Below are 26346 nucleotides of genomic sequence, written 5' to 3'. Positions count from 1 at the left end.
TACTGAACCCATTGCAGGTGTTATGGATTGAATAGCTACTGCACCTTTTCACAATATTCTAACTTTATGGGATTGTTAATTTGAATTTTTTATCAGCTGTACCCCATATTCAGGGAACCTTTGCTACAGATCTAACATCTCTCAGCACCCTTGGCAAACTACAGTTCCCAGGATTCTTGAGGGAAAGCCTGGACTCTTTCAAGTGGTGTAAGAGCTTTAAATGTGTGGTGTGGAATTCCTCCAAAATAATCGGGGAACTGTGCAACCCTCTCTCTCTCAGGCTACGGTCCTGCCCCAGGCTCAGGAGGAGGAGGAGGAGGAGAAGGGCTCTTTATTAGATTAGGTTTGTATCCTGCCTTTCTATTTTCATGCTCAAGGCAGCTAAACCGTCAGAACTACATAAATCAATTATAATAATCAATACAATAAGAATAGCAATAAGAATTATTTACCAAATCTAAATAATCTGATAGAAAATTGAGGGAGGGGTGATCTCTCCATCGGCTGCAGTCTTTGGACACAACATTTCAACGAACATTATTGTTATTATTATTATTCATTTCATTTCTATACCGCTTTATATTTCCAAGAAAAAATTCAAAGCAGTTTACAACATATTAAAGCATAAATAAAACAATCTGACGAATGTCAAATATAGAGTATACAGTTAAAACAACATAGTTAACCAAAAACTGAAATATTAAAGATTTCAAAATAAAACATTACAAAGGAAGTCAACTACAGAATACATATTTAACACAAAGTTAACAAAAACAAAACAAAAAACTTAAGCATCCCCCCCAAAAAAAACCAACATTGCTAAGTAAAGTCAAATATAAAATGCACATTTAAAACAGCAGAATTCCCAAGAGAATAATATATGATCATAAGCATGACACGGCTGTTTAGCAGGCACAAAAAGATGGGGCAAAAGAATCCAATAGTTTGGGTTTCTTGTCAGGCCGAGCGATGTCCCTCTGGTCTCACCAGGAGCCTCTTTAGTAGAGCTGGTGTCTGGGCCCTGCCCCCCAGGCCAGGTGGAAAGGGCCTTGCAGGAAGCGGCCTTCACAACTCACAACCGGCCAAGGCCATCATGATGACACACAGTTCAATAGGGCAAGGTTTCTGGCAGGTGGGCATCTAAAGCCTACCAGACTGTCCACGCAGACCTTGTTGGTCCACTTGCAACCTCTCTAGGTGGAGCAAAGTACTTCATGGTATTGATTGATGCTTTTTCCAGGTACATTCATGTGTTCATGCTCAAGCAGAAATCAGAAGCGTTTCCGAGGTTCAAGGAATTCTGTGCTTGATTGCAAAATGTCCATGGAAAGCAACTGCAAAACCATTGGTTGGCTTTGTGGGAATGTTCAGGGATGCAGGAGAGGATATATTGTGAGATTATATCCTAGTCCAACTTGTGCTAACAAGTTCCCAAAATATCAGCAGAGTTTATAACATTCCCCCTTTAAGTTTGCAACAGTAACGTCTGCACAGGTTCGCTAGAACCACTATAATAATTACTCTGGTAATTTCCCCTTTTGTTCCCTCTTAAAATACAAGACACGACACAGTCTTTATAAAAGTATAAAAGAGTTTACTCACGTTCTGTTCACAATATGATCCCAGAAGGCAGACACGCTTAAAAAGGTAACATACACTCAGAATCTATCTTATAGGAAGATAGTCCTATCCTCCTCTCTTGGCTGAGAGCCAAGAGGGCATCCTGCTTCTTCGAAAGATGAAGATGAGAGAGAGAGAGATGGCTGCCTGCCCTGTGCTTTTATCATTTACCTGCACAGGTGAGGCCACACCCACCTCTGGTCACATGCGGAGGAAGTCCGTCCCCAGGAAGTTTACCTGCTTGCTGGACAGACATCCCTCCCCATGTTCTAACATGTACACTCTAGGAATGTTGTCATTGACTGCTCCTGTGTTTACATCCCACATACCCCTTCTCAGGCAATACAACATACACAAAATATAAACAACTTTATTCAACCACCCAGAGTCCCAGCTTGACACGTAGATTCTGGAAACTCTCTCTTGGTAGGGGTTTCGTCAGGATGTCAGCAGTCATCTCTTGGGTGCTGCAGTAGGATAGTTCCACAAGTCCATCCTGACAAGAGACAAGAGAGACAAGAGAGAGAGATGGCTGCCTGCCCTGTGCTTTTATCATTTACCTGCACAGGTGAGGCCACACCAACCTCTGGTCACATGCGGAGGAAGCCCGTCCCCAGGAAGTTTATCTGTTTGCCGGACAGACATCCCTCCCCATGTTCTAACATGTACACTCTAGGAATGTACAAATAGCGGAGACCAAAGTTGATTGCGCAACAGGTTCAGAGAGGAATTGAACCCCGAAAACGGGGTGACAAGGACTTTTAAAAGTTCCTATCTTATCCCAGCAGACAGTTCGCTAAACATCACCACTCCATCAGAAAAGGGGAGGGTTATACATGATTAACATAGGAGGAATGTGTTGGGGTAACATGCAAATACAGGATATGTCTTGGGAAATCCGCTCCACTTCCCAGTGGGGAGGAGTTGCGGTGGACCACGTGGCCACCCACTCCCCACCAGGGGCGGGGGACTCTGTCCCCCGTTGCCTATGGGATCCCGGCCACGTCAGAGCCCGGCCAGCCAACCCCCAGAGAACTTCCTCTTTGGCTCGCTTCCTCAATCACCCGCCCTCCCTCCCTATTTTGCAGGTTAGGCAATGGCCTTGCTATGGACTTTGGTTGGTCGCCTTGTTTGTCCGAGGGGCCTGGTAGGAATTTTTCCGCTTGGCAAATTGGCACTGGACACTTGGTTTTCGCCTACCTCGTAGCAATCGTCACAACTTTGTTCGGGTTGCGGTTAGGCATTGTTTGACCTTACGTGGGGGAGGGGAGGTGTGGCCACCACCTGCCCCTCCATGCTTAAGGGTATTCCGTTAAACGAATCCGGGGGTGTTGATCTAGTCTGAAGCCCGGCTGGGGGGCTAAGGCCTTGACACGACCCCGACGGGAGCACCAGGGGGAGCTTGAGTTGGTTCGCATTGACAGGGCTCCCCTACCAGTGGCTTACCCTTACTGGGACTTCCTGCACAATGGGCAGGAGTCAGATATAGTCAGGTCCAATCAATGCCTAAGCCAATACCGCTCACATTCTTTAATTTCAATAAAGTTGTGGCCAAAATTTGCCCAGCGATTGTCACCTACGGGTAAAGTACCTTCCTGTGAGTAGGTGACCTCCCCCTTTGGGAATTCTGGCGGGGACCGAGGGGTTCCCAAGTCCTTGGCCAATGACGCAGACTGGCGGTGGATTGAAGAGAATCGGTAAAACCAGTGATTTTCTATGAATTTCCAAGTGTTTTTAGGCTTTTTTAATACAGACGGTTCTTTTCGGAAGTGGCCTGGCCTGACATTGCTACATTGTATCTAGCTGGACCACAAAGAAGGCTGATCGCCGAAGAATTGATGCTTTTGAATTCTGGTGCTGGAGGAGACTCTTGAGAGTCCCATGGACTGCAACAAGATCAAACCTCTCCATTCTGAAGGAAATCAACCCTGAGTGCTCACTGGAAGGACAGATCCTGAAGCTGAGGCTCCAATACTTTGGCCACCTCATGAGAAGAGAAGACTCCCTGGAAAAGACCCTGATGTTGGGAAAGATGGAGGGCACAAGGAGAAGGGGACGACAGAGGACGAGATGGTGGGACAGTGTTCTCGAAGCTACCAGCATGAGTTTGAGCAAACTGTGGGAGGCAGTGGAAGCCAGGAGGGCCTGGCGTGCTCTGGTCCAGGGGGTCACGCAGAGTCGGACACGACTAAACGGCTAAACAACATCTAGTTTTGATTGGATTAACAGGGTAACGAGGTTTTGATTGACTCAGTCCGTTGTTCTCGCAGCGGGAGCTGTCATCACCTTGTCAGTGCTCAGTGGAGCGTGCAAAACAGCTGGAGCTGAGCTGCCTCTGCAGAGCCATGGCATTGCTGCGATTGGCTGAAGGGCCACATTCAAAGCCATCTGTTTGGCTAGAGCGCATCCTCATGCAAATACATTGTTCATTCATCAAATACATCGATCGTGTATAGCATCGGGATACGGGGTCAGAAATGGCGCTTTCTTCAAGGGGTTTTGGACTTTTGTGCGGTGCTTGGTGCAACGTTGTGACGGGGCGAGGCGAGTCCTAGTGTGGCAGGGTTCCCTTGAGGTCATCGCCTCGGGCTCCACGTCTCTTACTCAGGAGTAAGACTTCGTTCATATGCCCCCCTCCATTCCGTAACACTCTTCATATGGACTTCATGGAGTGTGCACTCTTGCAGGGTCTGCTTCCAGAAACTACTATTGCAGATGTATATATTTTGGCAGAAATGGTTTACAAATATGCACGATGGCAAGCAGGCAGACAGGAACAGTTACAAAGCAACCTTGGTCCTGCCTAGCCTGGAAGCCGTTTCCAACTAGTGAAATGGAAGCCTTTCAGCAACCTTTACAACCATCTACAAACCCCGACGTTTGTAGGATTCTGTTAGGCTAAGAGGCAGGAACTGGCCCAAGCTCACCCAGACAGCTTCATGGTTGTGTGGGGATTTGAACCCTGGCTTTCTAGGTCCCAGCCCAACACTCTACCCACTACACCACACAGCCAGTCAGGAGTCCAATTCCCAGAAGCCTCAGCCAGTACTGCCCTGTGATGCTGGAGCTGTGGAAATGCATTGCCACCCATTGGGACTCTTTTTCTGCTTCAGCAAGACGGTCTCCTAGGTTCTCCTTGAGGGCTTTTAGGCCAGAATAAAGGATAGTCCAGTGGACAAATAACAGCAGGAACCTAGGCGAATGGCTAGAGGAGAGGATTGCTGATGGCTCTAGATATAATGACTAGGCTCTGCCTCCATTGCTGGAGGCAGTGGTGCCTCTGCATCCTAGTTGCTAGAAACCACAGGAGGAGAGAGCGGTCTTGTGTGCGAATCCTCCTTGTGGGTTGGCCTCTGGGTGAAAAGGATGCTGGACTGAATGCTGGACTGAACGGGCCACTGGCCTGATCCAGAAGACTCTTTGGATGTTCACTGCTGAGGATCTCATGAGAGATCTTCCACGGTGCAGCAGGAAGGGTTCTGGAACTGGGATGAAGGACACTGCAAGACGTTGGCCAGTACAAACGTTTAGATCATCATGCACTTTCCCAGCTGCACACAGATGGTGAGGTTTAACTCTGCTGAAAACAGATCATTTGCATTCTCCCACAAATGAGAAAGGGAAGGATAATGGCAAAATAAAGTATCTTCTCATAGTTCTCTAAATCCGTCCAAAAGGTTATTGGTATAGGAGCTCCAGAGTGGCTGGTGAGAGCCATGTGGTTGAGCTGGAGCAACTAGCTCAACTCTCTCTGCAAGCTGAGTTGCTCAGGTACACCAGGGGTGAGGGGACAATAGCCTTGACTACCTATTTCCTTCCAAGGTAAGGGGAAGAGGCATGGCTAAGATGGCAGGACAGCTTACCGTACTCTATGATGTCAACCCCTTCATGCACTAATTAGACTGAAGCATGTTGGTTATATGAGACTGGTTATCCCACACAACATGCTCTCACGCAACCCATGCCCTCCAACTGAAAACCCATTTCCTGGACAATATCAACATTGTGTTTCCTGCCTCTGAACTGCACAGTGAATATTTTTATTAGAAAAGAAAACAGCCCGGTGTTTCAGCTTCTCAGAGTTGTTTTATTCAGTGCGCTGCTACAGCTTGTCACACCCAAATCCTCCAAAGGAATCTGCCAAAGTGCTTTTCCAGGCAAAAGGGGGCAGAGGGAGAGAAACCAAGAACCTCAAATTCACTAGACCAGGGATGGGGAATTGTGTGGCCCTCTAGATGTTGTTGGATTCCATCACCCCTGACCGTCGGCCATGCTGGCAGAGGCAGAAGGCCATTGGATCTGGCAATATCTGGGAGCCCACAAGATTCCCAGCCTCCGCCCTTCACAAACAACCAGGCACTCAGCTGTGAGGCACGCCTCTTACCGGAGGGAGGGTCACTCCAGAGGCAGCTGTGGCATGAGGGTGCTGGATCATGCCTTTGTGGGCACACCTGAGGATTAAAGAGGACCCCCTAGGAAGCATGCTTGGAGATCTTCCTTACCAGGTGGCTCTCTGGCAAAAGCAGAACAGTACTAATGGCCATATGGAACCACACCTCAAAGCTGGATCAGACTTCCCAGATCCTGTAGCCTACATCAGGAGGAAGACTGGGGCAGAGGGGCCTAGAGTGGGAGTCAGAGCTGCTCTTAGGGCTGCATGTTTGAAGCATGGGCAGAAATCTTTGGGTGTGAGGTTGCATGGGGCTGTCTCTTTGTGTTTTGCTGCTGCCAAGCCGCCAGCCAGCCACAGGCAGGCAACCAACTGGCTTCAGGGGCATGCTCCTTTGCAAAGCCAGTCTGACTTCACCAAATGCAATGGCAGAGTGACCATTCGGCCCGTGTTCTGCTTCGCTGTGAAATGGCGTGTGTTCCTCAACCCAGAGAACCTCTTTTTCAACGTCAAGCTGGTCTAAGGAAGAAAAACATAAGAGTTAGTCTTGAATCCCCACACACATGTGCTGGGAGATGCCTGCACACCGCAAATGTAAAGCACATCTCCTCCCACCCACATCCCAAAAGTCCTTGGAACAATGGTTTGTTAAGGGTGCTGGGAATCGTAGCACTGTGAAAGGAAAACTAAGGTTCCTAGGATTCTTTGGAGGGGGTGGAATGTTGAATACACAGCGGCCACATGGACGGACGGACACACCCACACACCCCAGCATAGCTTCAACGTTTAGCACAAAAAGTCTTCAGCCAGATGTCATGCAACCCTTTGGCAGGGGCAACTTATCATTTTATTGATTTTCCATAACAAACAATTAAAAAGGCGGACAATCTTGCAAAGGAGTGTTGCCATTTAAACTGCTGGTGTGACGTAGGAACCCGAACAAAGAAAAGGAACCAACTACCCAGAGTCTGCTTCCGATTGCCCGTGTTCTCCACCTCCCTCCATCCTAATCAGCCGCAAACAAGAGTTCAGATTTGAAAGCCTTGTTATCACCTCAATCCTTTCAATTAGCCAGCTGCTCTGGCAGATGACATCAGTTCCTTCCCACTCCCAATATTCCTGCTCCTAGCCTGGTTAGCCATAGCCCGGAAGCTGAATCTCAGGGGAACGCCTTTGGGCTGGGAAGGGCTCATCTTTTCTGGGCCTCTTCTCCCCCTCAGGAAGGGGTGCTTGGCTCCTGGCCTGTGAAATGCGCTCAAAATGTAAAGATGCTGCTTCCGAGTTTTATTTTGGGGGTTGTTGTTGTTTACAAAAAGGTAATCCAGTTGTAACCTTTTTCTAGGTACAATTCTGTGCATTCTGGTACTACCTGTTCACTCATGGTCCCTCCAAATCCCTTTGTTTCTTTTAGCAATGTGTCCTTGTGTATCTGCATAAGCTTTTCAAAGCTTGCTACCTTTGCTTACAGAATTTCTCCTTAGGGGCGCTTTGAAGATGTCCCGTAATACATGTGGATAAAAGGAATCGCCTTTGTTAATTTCAAAAGCCATTTTATTTCTTCCATGATTTTCCTCTGTTGTTAATTTATTTTGTAAAAGCAAGTGGGGTTTAGTCACCAGAGAGGTGGATTCTGTGGTTTTGCTCAATAGGTCATGGTCATTTCAAGAGCCATAGGGCCTGAGATGGTTCCAGCTCTAATTTACGTGTAAGATTAGGAGTCCAAGAATGTGGAATCAGTACTGCAGAAGGTCAGTTCTGACATACTTCCCCCCTAAATAGTGGGTGAAGTCCTTTTGGAAAGGACTCAAAGGTTTCAAAGTGTCAAGTTTTGCTGTACTGAAGGACTGTCCATATCTAATCTATTAGAACATTGAACCCTCCTCCCCACTCCAGGAATTTTGCTATCCAAAGTGGGTTTGAATTTGGATAATAAAAGTTTCCAGTCGAGTAGATTTATATATTTTAGTGAAGGTAAGCAACTTAAAATGACCACAGACCCAGTAAAACTCATGACAAAGAGAAGAGAAACAACATTTAAAAGCAGATACAAATAATGAGGCATTATTCTTTTCTCAAGAAGCCAGCAAAATTTCATCTTTCCTGTTTTATTTTAAGCATGCTTTTTATTCAAGTTTTTAACAAACAACAAGGTGGTAAGCTGCTCAATATAGGCAGACCATCATTTCTCAAGGGCCATTCCAAATGTGTACAATTGATGGCTCCAAAATCAGCTGCACCCTGTGAGTCCAGAGGGCAACTGGTGCCATTGTCCCTGTTAGCATTTTGTAAGAAAGGGCACCAAGATTTCATCAAGCTGTCTGCCTTGATGAGACTTGCAGTGAGGATCCCTTTGATAAGCCATCGGCAATGCATAAAGGAGGGCAGGTGGCTTGGTGAGCAGGGAACTTCTTTCAAAGATTTGGACCAGCGATGTGCCTTTGCTTCGGGCAAAGGGTGATGGTGGATGGATCATAGCTACCTAACTCAGCACTGTCTGTACTGATTGGCAGTGGCTCTACAAGGTTCCAGGCAGGTGATGTTTTCAGTTTCACCTGGAGATGCTGGAGACTGTTCTGGGACCTGCATCACCAGCGAGCTCTGGTCCTCCCTTAAGGAGTTAGGCGGCTCAATGGTCTGACTCTGTGGAAGGCACCATGCTATTCCCCTTAAAATTAGCCATGTATACAGAAAACATGAGAACTGGAATTTTGCTCTTGAATTGATTTTTGGATCGCCTGCATGCCAAGCACATACTTCTCCCACTGGGCCAGCACCCTTCCTCAGTGACTGAGCTCTCATTGCACACAGCCATCCAGCAAGCAAAAAAATGTTACTGTCAGAAGGTCAGAGTGGGGAGCAAGAGATTCAGGGACCGGTTTTAGACCCACAGTGCTCAGGTTTATTCTGTTGCTTGCTTGACATTGTGCCTACTTCCCCCCTACCTTTTATTCCTATGAAAGTTTCACAATGTCGCTGCTTGGGATTCTAGATAATCTATGGTGGTTTCTTTTCAGTTTTTTAAATTAATTTTCCAAAAAAAATTTTAAGACAAACAAACAAACAAACAAACAAACAAACAAACAAACAAACATCCTAATTGTAATTAAACCAATCAATATTGATAACATTGTTAAGTGACTTCCTCAAATCCCCCTGGTTGAATTTCATTGTATTTCATTTTAACAGTTTTCCAAAATCAATCTTCTCAAAAAAAAAATCCAAAAAAAAAATAAACTTGATCACATCTTTCATTCTTTCTAATCTAGCTTGAAACATCTTAATTCCTATCCTTACATATTTAAATCCTAAGCCTATCTCATATTTGCAAGCTTTTCCAGTTAGGTTATCTTGACATATTCAGCTAAATAATCTTTGAATTTTGTCCATTCTTCCTGGTACTCCTCCTCCTTCTGGTCGCGGACTCTTCCCATCAGGTGGGCTAGCCCCGGGATTCTGGAGAATCTATGTGACTAGATGCTTGTAATGTATGCCAGGCAATCTGGCACAAGTGGGTAGGGTTGCCATCCGCCGGGATTTGTCCGTTGGAAACAAGTGTCCATGCGGGAAACGCTTGAATGTCCAGGAAAACCCAAAGGTATAGCAATTCTACACGTGGGGAGTAGGGACGCAAGCGCAAATCAGAATAAAGCAAAGGCTGGGAAAGTTCAAACAGAACCCCCCCCCCACACACACACACTATTCCTCAAGATTTGTGTTTAAGACACAGGATCATAGAATTGTGGAGTTGGAAGGGACACCGAGGACCATCTAGTTCCGTTATTCCCAATCAGGGGTCCGTGGCCCCATCCCTTGCCTCCCTCCAACTAATTTTCTCTCATTTTGGCATGGCAATAGCATACATTTTATGGGCGGTCTTGTTGTTTTTAGTATACCTAAAATCCTTTGCTTATTACCCCACATTTTGAACCCGCAGCCCTGAGATTAAGAGTGTCACGCTCTACCAACTGAGCCACCCCACTGTAATTATCCCACACCTCCCCTCTTGACAAAGCTGCCTGCGAAGCTGATCTGCCGAGGAAATGTCCTTCTGCAGGCATGGTTTCAATCCAAACAACAAATACTAGTGGTCAACTCCAAAAGTGCGGTCAAGAAACCCTGCTTGCCAAAGAACAATTGAACGCACCCTTGAAGCTCCTTTGCAGCCATGTCTTTACCTTGACACCACGTATGATGCTATATGTGGGGCCTGCGGGCCTGTCAAGGTTCCCCACCTCTGCTCTATCTAGCCAGGATGATGTTTTCAAATGGGGGTTAAAGCTGTGAAGCTGTTTGGATGCATGACTGGACTTGACTGTGGGCATTTCATTGTGCTGTGTCCCAGAGCCTTAAGGATGGGCTGGCCTAGGAACCTAAGCCACCAGGTATATAAAAGTGAGGTCCACTCCAGCCAAGAGCGAAAGAAAGCCACCAAGCAGCCCTGCTCCCCAACAATGTCCCCCAAAGAGGATACGGATCGTCTCGGGAATGCTGGTGTCCAGGCACTCAATTCTCTCCTGCAGCTCGTCCTGCGTGCCCGGGGTCTGGAAGAGGTCCTCCTGAAGCAGAGTATCACCCATGCGTTCGGAAGGGATGAGGTACGTCCTGGATAGCATGAAGAACAATCCAGCCCTGGGGTGCATAATGTGAGGTCGAGGAATGCCACAATGGAGAGAAGCCCATCACCAAGAGAGCTGGCACAAGGGCAGAAAGACTCGCCTGTGTGAGTGCCTGAGGGCCCTGCTCTTGCCACTTACCATCTGGCCTGGGGCGGGGCCTGAAGCCTCACAAGGACTGCTTGCTGCTTGCTGCTTGCTGCCTGCTGCCCAGGAAGACTCCCCTGTGTGAGTGCCTGAGGGCCCTGCTCTTGCCACTTACTATCTGGCCTGGGGCGAGGCCTGAAGCCTCACAAGGACTGCTTGCTGCTTGCTGCCTGCTGCCCAGGAGGACTCCCCTGTGTGAGTGCCTGAGGGCCCTGCTCTTGCCACTTACCATCTGGCCTGGAGCGGGGCCTGAAGCCTCACAAGGACTGCTTGCTGCTTGCTGCCTGCTGCCCAGGAGGACTCCCCTGTGTGAGAGCCTGAGGGCCCTGCTCTTGCCACTTACCACCTGGCCCAGGGCGGGGCCTGACAGGCCTCACTAGGACAGTTGCTGTTACTGCTGGAGGGGCACAGAGTGGTTTTAAAATGTTTTCTAAAAATTTCTTTTGAATTTTTTGTATGTGGGGGGTGGCGGTGGGGGATGTTTGGTTGGGCTTGGGGAATTTTTTTTTATTTTGTTGTTTTTGTAATTTTTACAGTTTTTTGTTTGTATTGTTTAATTGGTTTTGTTTGTTTGTTTGTTTGTTTGTTTGTCTGTTTAAGGTGTTATTTTGTTCTTAAGGGGAAGGGTCAGGGCTGCCGGGGAGTGGGCCCCACCCCACAAAATGGCTGGGGCATGTTCCACAGGGGGGGGATGCACTGGGACAACCGATCTCAGTGATCACGGGTAGGAGGAGGAGTTACGCTAAGACTAGACCATGTCATTACAGAGGGGGTAGGTTTAGTCGTTGTCTGAGGACTATTCCTGCCTCCGGGTCTGGTCCTGACCGGATGGATACTAGAATCAGCAAAGGATACCCACATGACCTGAAGGTGTTGCTGTGCAATGCCAGGTCAATGATTCATAAGACCACTGCCATCCATGACTTGATCATGGATGGAGGATTGGACCTGGCATGTGTAACAGAGACTTGGTTGGATGAAGCAGATGGGCCTGTCCTTGCCGCTGCTTGTCCACCAGGTTTCTCTTACGCACAGCAACCCAGGTCATGTGGGCGGGGAGGGGGGGGTTGCAGTGATTTTTAGGAAGTCATTAGTTTGCACCAGGCGTCCTATTGGGAAGACCCAGTTTTCCGAGTGCATGTTCTGGAAGTTGGGCAATAGGGGCAGTACAGGATTCCTTTTGGTGTACCGACCTCCCCGCTGCACCAAGGATTCCCTGCCCGAGCTGCTTCAGGTTGTGGTGGATGTTCTCCTGGAGACACCTAGTTTGGTTGTCCTAGGGGATTTTAACATCCATGCCGACACGACCTTACAAGGGGCCGCTCGGGACTTCGTGGAAAGCATGGCATCCATGGGGCTGTCCCTGAATAAGTCTGGCCCAACCCATAGCCGCAGACATGCCTTGGACCTGGTGTTTACCTCTATGGATGTTGGTGATCTGACACTAAGTAAAAGCGAAACGAAAGAAGTGCCATGGTCAGATCACTTCCTGGTGCAACTGGACTTCTCTGCGACCCATCCCCTCTGCAGGGAGGTGGGACCAATTCAGATGGTCCGCCCCGCCACTTAATGGATCCAAATGGTTTCCAGAGAGTGGTAGGGGATGCTTTATCCCATGTTGATGGCCTTTCAGCTGATTCCCTGGTGGCCCGCTGGAACGTGGAGTTAACCAGGGCTATTGACTGTTTGGCTCCCAAGCGCCCTCTCCGATTGCATGGAGCCCGGACAGCCCCGTGGTTTTCCACGGATCTGAGGGCAATGAAACAATCGTTGAGACGGCTAGAGCGCCGGTGGCAGATAACTCATTCCGAATCTGACCGGACACAGGTTAGAGCTGAACGTCGAGCCTACCAAGTGGCGATAGCGACGGCGAAGAAGAATTTCTTCACCGCCTCTATTGCATCTGCAGAAAACAGCAGCAGGAGACTTTTTCAGGTGGTTCACAATTTAGTGGAACCACCTGCAACATCGGGGCACAGTACGGGCCCGATAAAATTGCTCAGATTCGGGAAGAAGTAGACTCCACCGTGGGAGCAGGGCCGGGGTGGGAGAGTCCTGTCTAGTCAAGTTGTGTGGGATCAATTCCAATCTGTTACCTCCGAGGATGTGGACAGGCTGCTTGGACGAGTGAAGCCAACCAACTGTCTCCTGGATCCTTGCCCATCCTGGCTTATAAAAGCTAGCCGGGAAGGACTGGGCGATGGGCTTCGTGGGGTGGTGAATGCTTCCCTCCGTGAGGGAGCCTTCCCAGACCCGCTGAAAGAGGCGGTTATTAAACTGCTTCTTAAAAAACCATCTTTAGATGCGGCCACGATGGCCAACTATCGCTCAGTCTCAAATCTTCCATTCTTGGGCAAGGTGATGGAGTGAGTGGTTGCTGAACAACTCCAGGCGTGCCTGGAAGAAGCGGACCATTTGGATCCCTTCCAGTCGGGATTCAGGCCACATCATGGGACTGAAACTGCCTTGGTCGCACTGGTTGATGATCTCCGGCGGGCTAGGGACAAAGGTGAGAATTGTTTCCTAGTTCTGCTGGATCTCTCAGCGGCGTTTGATATCATCGACCATAACATCCTTCTGGACCGTCTTGAGGGGCTGGGAGCTGGGGTCACTGTCATACAGTGGCTCCGCTCCTTCCTCCTGGGCCGTGTTCAGAAAGTGGTGGTGGGGAGGGGATCAGCTGGTTAAAGGGATTCAGGTCGGAGCTAAACAGTATAAATTGAGAGCGTTTGCAGATGATCTAGTATTAACTTTACAAGAGCCAGACACTAGTACGAGAAGAGTCCTAGAGTTAATACAAGTATTTGGTCAAGTAGCAGGTTTTAAGTTGAACAAACAGAAAACGAAAGTATTGGATAAAAATCTAACAGTTGCAGAAAGAGAGAAGTTCCAGAGTGAAACTGGTTTAACAATAGCAAAGAAGGTGAAATACCTGGGGATTAATTTGACATCTAAGAATGTGAACCTATTTAAAGATAATTATGAAAAATGTTGGATAGAAGTGAAGAAAGATCTAGAAATATGGTCAAATTTGAGACTTTCCTTGTTAGGCCGAATTGCTGTTATTAAGATGAATGTTTTGCCGAGAATGTTATTTTTGTTTCAAACATTGCAGATTGTGGATAAAATGGATTGTTTCAAGAGGTGGCAAAAAGATATATCTAGATTTGTCTGGCAGGGCAAAAAGCCCAGAATAAAATTTAAGATACTAACCGATGCAAAGGAAAGATGGGGGTTTGCCCTGCCGGACTTAAAATTGTACTATGAATCAACGGCTTTTTGCTGGCTGAAAAATTGGCTGCTTCTTGAAAACACAGACATCTTGGATTTGGAAGGGTTCAATAACAGATTTGGTTGGCATGCATATATATGGTATGACAAGGTTAAAATCCACCAAGGTTTCAAAAACCATATTGTCAGGAAAGCTTTATACAATGTTTGGATTCGGTATAAAGATTTGTTGGAAAATAAAACTCCCAGGTGGTTGTCACCAATGGAAGCTAAGGAAGTGAAAAAATTAAATATGGAATCTATTTAATTTGTATGAGGAGGGAAAATTGAAATTGCAGAGTTATGAGAAATTGAAGTTTAAAGTAAGAGACTGGCTCCATTACTACCAGATAAATGAAGTTTTTAAACAGGACAGGAAAATTGGCTTTCAGGTGGAGAGGTCGAAATTAGAAACAGAGCTTTTGGAACCCAGTACTAAGAATTTGTCAAGAATGTATAACTTGCTGTTGAAATGGAATACACAGGATGAAACGGTTAAATCAGCTATGATTAAATGGGCACAAGACATTGGACATGATATTATGTTTGCTGACTGGGAACAGTTATGGACTACCGGTATAAAGTTCACGGCATGTAATGCCTTAAGAGAGAACATTATGAAAATGATATATAGGTGGTACATGACCCCAGTCAAGCTAGCAAAAATTTATCATACGCCCAATAACAAATGTTGGAAATGTAAGGAAACTGAAGGTACCTTTTACCACCTTTGGTGGACGTGCCCTAGGATTAAGGTCTTCTGGGAAATGATTTATAATGAAATGAAAAAGGTGCTTAAATGCACATTTGTGAAGAAACCAGAGGCCTTTCTCCTGGGCATGGTGGGCCAATTGGTGTCAAAGAAAGATAGGACGTTCTTTATGTATGCTACAACAGCAGCAAGAGTTCTTTTAGCAAAGTACTGGAAGACACAAGAACTACCCACGCTGGAAGAATGGCAGACAAAGGTGATAGACTACATGGGACTGACTGAGATGACGGGCAGAATCCGCGACCAAGGGAAAGAGACGGTGGAAGAAGATTGGAAGAAATTTAAAGTTTATCTTAAGAACTGTTGCAAAATTAACGAGTGTTAAAATGTCATGGGTAAGGCAAAATAGAATTGCAGGGACAAACAATTGGATATGAGAAAAAGGATATAAAGAAAGTGCTATAAGAAATTGAAATTAGGGGTTGCTGGAAAGATTTAAAACAGGGATGCAGAAAAGGGAGGTATGGGGAAGTCGCTGAAAGAAGGTTTAAAGAAAAAAAGGTTAAGAAATTATACGTGTTTATATGTTTGTTTGTTTGTTTATGTATTGTTTTGTATTGTCCTTTAATATGTGTTGAAAAACCAATAAAAATCTATATAAAAAAAAACAGAAAGTGGTGGTGGGGGATGAGTGTTCAGACCCCTGGGCTCTCACTTGTGGGGTGCCTCAGGGTTCTGTCCTCTCCCCCATGCTTTTCAACATTTACATGCAGCCGCTGGGAGAGATCATCAGGAGGTTTGGGCTGGGTGTTCATCAGTATGCAGATGATACCCAGCTCTACCTCTCTTTTAAATCAGAACCAGTGAAGGCGGTGAAGGTCCTGTGTGAGTGTCTGGAGGCGGTTGGAGGATGGATGGCGGCTAACAGATTGAGGTTGAATCCTGACAAGACAGAAGTACTGTTTTTGGGGGACAGGAGGCGGGTAGGTGTGGAGGATTCCCTGGTCCTGAATGGGGTAACTGTGCCCCTGAAGGACCAGGTGCGCAGCCTGGGAGTCATTTTGGACTCACAGCTGTCCATGGAGGCACAGGTCAAATCTGTGTCCAGGGCAGCTGTTTACCAGCTCCATCTGGTACGTAGGCTGAGACCCTATCTGCCTGCGGACTGTCTCGCCAGAGTGGTGCATGCTCTGGTTATCTCCCGCTTGGACTACTGCAATGCGCTCTACGTGGGGCTACCTTTGAAGGTGAGTCGGAAATTACAACTAATCCAGAATGCGGCAGCTAGACTGGTGACTGGGGGCGGCCGCCGAGAACATATAACACCGGTCTTGAAAGACCTACATTGGCTCCCAGTACGTTTCCGAGCACAATTCAAAGTGTTGGTGCTGACCTTTAAAGCCCTAAACGGCCTCGGTCCAGTATAGCTGAAGGAGCGTCTCCACCCCCATCGTTCTGCCCGGACGCTGAGGTCCAGCGCCGAGGGCCTTCTGGCGGTTCCCTCATTGCGAGAAGCAAAGCTACAGGGAACCAGGCAGAGGGCCTTCTCGGTAGTGGTGCCCACCCTGTGGAACGCCCTTCCAGCAGATGTCAAAGCGATAAACAACTACCTGACATTCAGAAGACATCTTAAGGCAGCCCTGTTCAGGGAAGTTTTTAACGTGTGATATTTTTGTGTATTTTTGGTTTCTATGGAAGCCGCCCAGAGTGGCTGGGGAGGCCCAGCCAGATGGGCGGGGTATAAATAATAAATTATTATTATTATTATTATTATTATTATTATTATTATTATTATTATTGCATCCTGCTTGCTTTCCACAGTAGCATTCCTACTACCCTTCTCATGAAGGGTACCTTCTCACTACCGCTTCCCAAATGCCAGTGCTCAGGTGGTAAGAGTAAGCCAAAGTGGCATAGTCTGTGCAGCAGTTGCTGAGCACAGAGACAAGGAGAAAACTGGCTCTTGGGGCCAGAGGGGGCTGGCGCCTGCATCATGAGACTGGGCTTTCTGCCTCCCGGGCTGCCAATCGCAAGCGGACCCAGAGTCGAGCATTGCAAAATCAGTTACAAGCAGTGATGGCAAATTCTGGTTTCGTCTCCGTTCTCCTCTGCCGAGTTCTACAAGGGCCACATTGAGACTAGGGAAGAGACAAAAGCAGAGAGCTAGAGCCACCACCTGGACTGGATTTGAGTCAGAAGGCAGGCAGGTGCGGGTTGCCTGAGAGGAAAGTCAGGTTGGTGGGGTAGTGCCTGGTTTGCCCTAAAGGACCAGCTGCCACTGCATGGAGCAGCTGCTGATCGTTGACAAGGGCAACTCCATTTACGTGCCTTCGAGGCACATGCACACTGCCGCAAAGCTGGAAGAGGCACTTGAAGGGGCAAAAATGTCCCCCCCCAAGAGCACAAAAGAGGCAAAGTGGCATGGAAACAGCATCTCGACTCCCTCCCAGGAGCTTTGGCACTGACCTTTCAGGCCTGTGGAGAGTTGGAGCAAGGAGTTTTGCAGGGAGGCTGGCAAGTGCTGCTGGTTTTCAAAAGGCCTTTCAAAAGGGTTTCCGGAAGTTTAGAGGGTGTTTGCAGGCTTTTCCAATGCTGTCCCCAATATACGCAATTTCATTTAAACGCACGGTACCTCGGAACGCAACCCCCGTGTAAACGGGGCGTTGCCTGTACCTGATTTGAGCCCGCTACAAGAACATCTAGAGGATAGCAAACCAACTGTTACCTTTTCTAGGAAGCTGTCTTCTCCCTGAAATCAGAGGAGGAAGGCAAGAGCAAAAGACAACCAAGGGTGTTAATGGCACAGGCCCTGAGAAGAGAAAGAAACAGCCCGTTGGCTGAACAGTATCTGGGCAGATGGCAGGGAAATGCACATGGTTCAGTGGCCCTGCGAAAGGGCAGGTGGGAGGACCAGAACCTGGGATGACTCAGTCAAGGCAAACAAAGGGCATGAACAGCACACAGGAAGCGGATGCACAGCTACAGAAGCTGAAGCTGAATGCAGCGGAGGACCCCCAGCCCCCACATTTCTGAGTGGAAGAGCAGCTGTTTTTCAAGCAGGCAAGCAGAGTGGGAAGGGTAGACATCCAGCACAAGGCTTCCAAGGAGGTCCCGAAGCAGCTTGGTAGGTAGCTCCCACTGATGGTGAGGAAATAGTCCTTGCCACGGTCAAGGTGAAGGACAAAGATAGCCTCAATCTTCTCTTCCTTGCTGACTTACACATCCAGGGAAATGTCCACCGTCTCACCTAAAACGGGAAGAGGTCAGGTAGATGCACTCTTTGGCACAGCCAAGTTGGCTTGTCTGTAAATTAAAAGTGAAGACAGTGAAGAATTGAACAGAGGGACACAATGCGAGCCTACTGGATCAGGCCAATGGTCCATCTAGTACAGCATCCTGTTCTCACAGGTGTATGGGGGAAACCTTAACTTCAAGAATTAGGAAAAGAAGCGACTCAGTTCCCACCCCCACCCCGCTTTCCTCTCTATTTTTTTCAATAAATGTTTATTAAAATTTTCCATCTTATTTAAAAAAATAATAATTAAAAAACACATAAAATTTACAATCCATATTTTCAATGACATATTTCCCTGACTTCCCCACACCTCCCCTTCTTATATTCCAATTCAAATTGTTAGTTCAACAAGTTCTTATCCCCAATTTTTAACCTTTTTATATTTAGTTCATTTTACAGAAAAAACCAATTTTAACTTATAAACATCCATATTTATACATCAGTACTCAATTCTTAAAACCTTTTTCTAAAGTCGACCCAAATTCCCTTCCACGAATTCCCCAATTTTCTTACTAATAACAAAGCAAAATGAAAAAAAAAAAACAAATTATAGTTATACACCCTTTGGATTCCAAAACCCCACCACCCCCTTTCCCAGTTTCGATCCCCAACAGATGTCCATCAGTCTTAATCTACTATCAGCCTGGAGACCTCACATCCGAGGCTCTTAATTCTCTCTCAATTCCTCTCTGCCGGTTTTTTTGATAGTCTTTAGTATTAAACACCAGATCTCGGAGAAGCTCTGTCCCCATAAAGTCCATGTTTCTTCCAGCCAGACCTCCATACTTAAAAGTGGAGCCCAAATCTTGTTTCATACTCCTTTTAAATCCAATTGTCCCGAAAGCTCCAACTTCCACCTTGATCAAATTTGTAATCCATAGGTCTTCAGATCTCCACATAAGGAGATCTCTCCATTCTTCAAGCTCCAATTCAAACCAGATTTTCATCATCCAGTACTTGTTTTCCTTTATAACCATCATGTCAGACCTCTGGCTCGATTTAACCATCATGTCAGGCCACTGGTTCTCCTTTGTCATCTGCAAAATTACAGCTCCTCCTTCCTTTTCTTCAGAAACAACATATGTCTCCTTCTCCACATTCTCAAAACTCTCCAGTTTCTCTTTTTGTCCAGCTGCATAGGCTTCCTGAGTCAAATCCTTATCAAATTCAATGATATTATTTACTGTTAAGTTCAGAGTTGCAACATTTGTAGCCAAAACATCCATTTGGCCTTGTAACATTCCCAAGAGAACAAAGGCTCTGTCCAGCCCAGCTTGAATTTTCCCTCCTCCAGCCATTCTTGTAATGTTCCAAATCCCCCTCTAGAGGGATTTTGGTAACTTAGTATTCTTTCCAGTTCAAATCCAAAAGTCAAGTTAGTTTGTATCAGTTCTTCCTTGTTTTCAACAAAATAAAACCAAATTGCAACAAATATTTCCAGCAGAGACAGCAGAAACAAAGTTCTCTTTTTCCTTCTTGACAGCTAATTTTGACAGCTGTCAAACTCTTCTATATCTCCTCAACAGGCTCTCTCACAGATCACTCCCGGGTCCAGGGGGGGGGGGGGGGCGGCACTTCAGCTTTCGAAATTAGCTCTTATCCTCCAAGGTTATTTGTGCTTATACTGCCAAATCGTGAAATTAATATCTTTTACCCAATAAAAAAGAAGAAATTCTCTCGACCTTAGTTAACTAGTCCTTGCTTTAAATTATTTACAAGACGGGGAGGCGGACTTCCTGTTTGCACCTTCCCTGATCGTATCAAATTCAACAAGAAAAATTTCCTTTACAAGTCCAATTTCCGTACTACTCACGGGTTGTTACTTTTAGAGTCCAATTGTTCACAAGAAGAAGTCAGCGCTCTCCGACCATGGCATGCGGCTTTACTCCGCAGGAGGAGCAGTCGACTCTCAGCACCGCGCCGCTCACCCCGTCCCCCGCTCCGAAGCCTTTAAAAAGGCTCCTTCGCAGGTCGGGAGGCGCAAATGGTGCCCGCCGAGTCACCAGGTTCACAGACTTCCGCGCCTGTGATTTCTGAGGGTCCCCGCGTTGCCGCAGCGGCCAGACCCAGCTCCTTCGCTGCCGATTCCCTCCGGAGCTCGGAGGGAATCCGCCATTAGCCGTTCGCGCAAACCCGGAAGTCCTCCCCGCTTTCTTCTCTAGTCCTCCAAAGCAGCAGCTGCACAGAAGATGGTGACAGGATACTGGGGGGTGAGAGAAAGTGATCCTAACAAAAGAATATAAAAAGGGAAAGCATTTATTTGTCTCCTAAAGGATTTTTGCGCCCCCAATGTAACTTTCTTTTTTAGTTTACATTTCATTGAGTTTTTAAAAGTTTGGCTAGTTCTATATGTTCCCCAAGATATTTTTGTGCCTCCACAACATAAAAATACGCATATTTTTTTTAAAAAAGTAATTTTTTTGACGGACTGCTCTCACTGGTTCCCTGCGATGCCAAAAGGTGTTTTGGGACCCTCCAGCATTGTTTGGCTTCAATTCATTTGTGTGTGTGTCTTTGTTTAAAGCTGGTCACACACACTTTTACACTTTGGGCTCAGCTGCTTTGACGTATGGCCCTTGGAGGCTTGAGCATGGGGCAATGCAGCCCACAAATGCTAAGCCTCCCCTGCTCTACCAAACTCCCAAGGTTTGATGGAGGAGGGTTGGGAAGAGGAGGAGAAAAGGGGGGATGAAAAGGAAACCAAGGCCTTCCCTAGATGACCCTTGGGGTCCCAATCCAACATCACTCAACATTCCTTAATATTACAGTATTTTTGTAAATAATCCTTGAATTTCTTCCATTCTTCTTCTGCCGACTCTTCTCCCTGGTCACGGATTCTGCCAGTCAATTCTGCCAATCCCATAAAGTCAATCAACTTCGTCTGCCATTCTTCCAGAGTGGGTAGATCTTGCGTCTTCCAATACTTTGCGATGAGTATTCTTGCTGCTGTTGTAGCATACATAAAGAAAGTTCTATCCCTTTTTAACACCAATTGGCCGACCATGCCCAAGAGAAAGGCCTCTGGTTTCTTCACGAAGGTATATTTAAATACCTTTTTCAATTCATTATAAATCATTTCCCAGAAAGCCTTAATCCTAGGGCACGTCCACCAAAGGTGAAAAAATGTACCTTCATTATCTTTACATTTCCAACATTTATTATCGGGCAAATGGTAAATTTTTGCAAGCTTGACTGGGGTCATGTACCACCTATATATCATTTTCATAATATTTTCTCTTAAGGCATTGCATGCCGTAAATTTCATACCTGTGGTCCACAACTGTTCCCAGTCAGCAAACATAATGCTATGTCCAACATCTTGTGCCCATTTAATCATAGCAGATTTAACCGTTTCATCCTGAGTATGCCATTTCAACAGCAAGTTATACATTCTTGATAGTATCTTAGTTTTGGGTTCTAACAGTTCTGTTTCTAGCTTGGATTTTTCCACCTGGAAGCCAATTTTCTTGTCCAAATTATAAGCCTCCATTATCTGAAAATAATGAAGCCAGTCTCGCACTTTATCTTTTAGTTTCTCAAAACTCTGCAATTTCAATTTGTCACCTTCTTGTTCCAAAATCTCCCAATATTTTGGCCATTTGGCCTCCATATTGAGCTTTTTCTGAACCTTCGCTTCCATCGGTGATAACCACCTTGGGGTTTTATTTTCAAGTAAATCTTTATATCTTGTCCAGACATTAAACAATGCTCTTGTGACAATATGGTTTTTAAATGCTTTATGAGCTTTAACCTTGTCATACCATAGATATGCATGCCACCCAAAAACATTGTTAAAACCTTCTAGATCCAAAATGTCTGTGTTCTCAAGAAGTAGCCAATCTTTCAACCAGCAGAACGCTGCTGATTCAAAATAAACTTTAAAGTCTGGCAGGGCAAATCCACCCCTTTCTTTTGCATCAGTTAATATCTTAAATTTTATTCTTGGCTTCTTGCCCTGCCAGACAAATTTAGAAATATCTTTCTGCCACTTCTTGAAACAGTCCATCTTGTCCACAATTTGCAATGTTTGAAACAAAAACAACATTCTAGGCAATACATTCATCTTTATAGCTGCAATTCGACCCAACAAGGAAAGCTTCAAATTTGTCCAAATTTCTAAGTCTTTTTTCACTTCCGCCCAACATTTTTCATAATTATCTTTAAACAAATTCCCATTTTTTGCTGTCATATTAATCCCCAAGTATTTCACTTTCTTCACAACAGTTAGACCTGTTTCATTCTGAAACTTCCCTCTTTCAATCGGTGTTAAGTTTTTCTCTAAAACCTTAGTTTTTGACTTATTCAATTTAAATCCTGCCACTTGGCCAAATTCTTGAATTAGTTCTAAAACTCTTTTGGTACTAGATTCTGGCTCCTGTAACGTCAAAACTAGATCATCTGCAAATGCTCTCAGTTTATACTGTTTAGCTCCAACCTGTATACCTTTAACCAACCGGTCCCTTCTAATCATGTTCAGCAGGACCTCCAGGACCGAAATAAAGAGGAATGGGGAGATTGGGCATCCCTGTCGTGTCCCTTTCTCTATCTTAAATTGTTCCGTAACCACATTATTTACAATTAATTTAGCCTTTTGTTCAGAATATATTGCACCAATACCATTCTCAAAACCTTGGCCTACCCCCATACCCTGTAAGTTCTTTTTCATAAAACTCCAAGAAATATTGTCAAAAGCTTTCTCCGCGTCCACAAATATCAGAACTGCTTTAGTGTTTATATTCACTTCTAGTTTTTCCAAGATATCAATTACGTTCCTCAAATTATCAGACAAATGTCTTCCCGGGAGAAAGCCCGCTTGGTCCTTATGAATCTCTTCCATCAATACTTTTTTCAATCTCTTGGCCAAAATGTCAGCAAAAATTTTGTAATCCACATTTAGTAAGGATATCGGACGGTAGTTCTTAAGTTGAGTCTTTTCAGTTTCCGTTTTTGGTATTAGTGTAATATAAGCCTCTTTCCACGATTCTGGTGCCCTTTTCCCTTCCAAAATCTCATTGCAGACTTCCTTCAAAGGTTGTAGTAGCCACTCTTTCAAGGATCTATAATATCTGGAAGTCAGCCCATCCGGTCCTGGAGACTTGCCTAATTGCATATTTTGAATGGCACCTTCTATCTCCTGGTCTGATATTTTACAATTCAGCATTAGTTTACTTTCTTGTGAGATTTTTTGTAATCCATTTGTTTTCAAAAAACAGTCAATATCCATTTCATTCTGTGGCCCTTGTGCATATAGTTGTTTGAAATACTTCTGGAAGCAATTTCTAATCTCAATTGGATTATGTATATCTTTTCCTTCTACTTCCAAATTTGTAATGGTATTTAATTTTTGTCTTTTTTTCAGTTGCCAAGCCAGTAATTTCCCACATTTGTTCGCTGATTCAAATGTCTTCTGTCTCATTTGTTTAATTTTCCATTCTATTTCCTGATTCATCAATTCCATATATTGTACTTGATAAAGTTTTATTTCTCTCAAAATCTCCTGCGACTTTGGCTTTGCTCTCAATTTTTTCTCCCCTTATTTTATTTTCTCCAGAATTTTATCTTTTTTCTCATTTCGACTTCTCTTCTTTATTGCATTCTGTTGTATCAAGAACCCTCTCATCACAGCTTTACTTGCATCCCAGATTACTCTTTTTTCAACATTTGTTGACATATTTATTTCAAAATAGTCTTTCAAAGTTTTTTGGGCCTTCCTGTGTACTTCTTCATCTCTAAGTAGGGCGTCATTCATCCTCCATCTAAAGGTGCCGGTTGTTATTTGCTTCATCTCCATCTTTACAGCATTATGGTCAGAGCAAGTTTTAGGGCACATTTCCACTTTTTTATCTTTGGTGCCATTCCTCTAGTAATCCAAATTTGGTCAATTCTAGTCCATGTCATCTTGGCTTCAGAGAAAAAGGTTCCCTCTCTCTCCAGGGGATTCTTAGTTCTCCAAATGTCAATCAAGTCCATATTGTCAGTCATTTCAAAGAAAGTTTTTGGTAGTCTACCATCTTTAGTGACTACCTGTTTTTGTGCCTTATCCATATTTGTAGATACAACTCCATTCATATCCCCCATCAGGATTATATTATAGTCCATGTAGTCCAAAAGTACCTCATGCAACTTCTTAAAAAATTCAGCTTTCCCCTCATTCGGTGCATACACCCCTACAATCAAAAGTTTCTCTCCTTGAAATTGAATTTCAATAGCCAAATATCTTCCTTGTTCATCTTTAAAAATTAATTTCGGTGAAAATTTCTCTTTTGCGTATATCACCACTCCTCTCTTTTTGACCTTGTCAGACGAAATAAATTCTTGTCCCAATCTCTTATTGATAAGTATTTTCCTGTGTAGCCTCATTACATGTGTTTCCTGAAGACAAATCAAGTCCAATTGTTCCTTTCTTAATATATGAAAGACACCTTTTCTCTTTCGAGGGGAATTAAGTCCATTACAATTCCAACTTAGAAGTTGCAAAGCCATGATGAGTTATTTAATTTTCCCTCCGACTGCACCGAGTTGTTCTTCTTCTTCTGTCGGTGGTATGTCTTTCCCTAGGCCAGGAAGTCCATATGATAGATTTGCTATGTCTGAAATTCCTATTCCTGGTGCGGTTGGTTCCTCTCCAGATTCCACTTCCTTCTGTAAGTCCTCCTCGTGATCTTTCAAAAAGTTGTCTTTATCATTTACTGTCCTTATTCTTATTTTTCTTCCTTGGGGAAATTCCCACCTGAAAAGTATTCTGTTTCTTCTCAGTAAAACAACAAGATCTCTGTAGTAGGCCCTTACATCCAGAATATATTTAGGCATGTCCTTAAAGATCTCCACAGATGAATCTCCAATTTCCAAAGTTCTTTGATAGTGCAGATTCAAAATTTTGTCTCTTTCTTCTTTTGTTCTTAAGGTAATCAAGCAGTCTCTTACCTTGTTCTTTCTTTGTCTTCTACCAAGCCTAAATGCACTCACTATCTTAAATTCTTCCTTCCCCAGGTCCTGTTGCCAAAAATCTACAAATTCCTTTGTAAGGAAGTCTGCCAAATTATCTTTCTCACTTTCAGGTATTGCTCTGAGTCTTAAATTCCTCTCTTTTCCTTGTAATTCGATCATAGACAGTGTCAGATCATGATCCTCAAGTTTCTTATATACCGGTGGTATCTTCTCTTGGACGGCGGTTGCAATTTCCTTGGCTTCCTCAGCTAACTTCCTAGTCAAGGCCGATTCCTCCAATAATTTTTCAATGGACTGTGTGTTAGAATTCACCTTCTTTCCCAGTTCATTAATACTTGTAGTGTTCAAATCAATTTTTGCTGAGGCCTCAGCTACTTGTTTATTTGTCTCTGCAACCTGTTTATTTGTCTCTGCAACCTGTTTAGCTAAATTCTCCAAAGATGCATTAATTTTACCAAGTGCCTGGGCCAACAAGTCTTCAGATGACATAGCTTTTGGCTTAACTTGTAAAGCAGCAGCTCCTGCTGTGCCTGCTGCTCCGGATGTTGAAGCCCTTCTCTGTTGTGTGATATCTGTCTTGTATTGTCTTCCAGACCTAGTGGTCTTTTCCTGTGTTCCATCTGCCATAACACTCTCATGCACAACCCAAGGTCAGTCACACGCCTGAAAAAATTTGTTTTGAAGAGGAATTTTCCACAGCTTAGTTACTTATTGGCTTAGTTGTTATTGCAACATAGTCTCCTCTAGGGGGACACACTTCCAACTTCACTTTGTAACTTTTCAAACAAATAATCCTTATAAGTCTCCAATATCTCTTAAAAGTCACACTTTCAATGTTTTTAAAAGTTACTTTCAATAGCAGTACTAGAGACACTGTATCTTTCTTTCAGAGTTAAGTCAAAATTCTTTACCCTTAAAGTGTTGACAGTTCATCCCGGTAGTCGGCTTACCTGTCATAGGCAGTCCGTTCCCAGGTTTTAAAGGCAGCAGATAAACCTTTTCTCCTTTTTTTTTTCCTTGCAGGATAAATATTGCTCAATTTCACCCCTCTGTCCCTGCAAACAGAGGGGGGATCGCCTTTTTGGTGCTGGATTTTAAACCTTTAATAACCTCTTTCAGAGTTGTAGCTTTACAGTCTCTTTGCTTTGATCTATTTACAAGAACGGAAAGGCAGACTTCCTGTTTATACCTTTCCCGTTTCGGCCGAATTTGTTGTAAATTTCCTCCAAATATTTACTTAATCCTACTCACGGGTAGTTGTTTTAGCTTCAAATTGTCCAGAAAGGAATCAGCGCTCTCCGGCTATGGCTTGCGGCTTCACTCCGCGAAGAGGGTAGACGGCTCTCAGCTC

Source organism: Podarcis filfolensis (genome assembly GCF_964270895.1).
Source record: "Podarcis filfolensis genome assembly, chromosome: W".
NCBI classification, from domain to species: Eukaryota; Metazoa; Chordata; class Lepidosauria; order Squamata; family Lacertidae; genus Podarcis; species Podarcis filfolensis.
The sequence above is the reverse complement of the archived record's forward strand: the minus strand, read 5'-3'. Positions refer to the sequence as shown.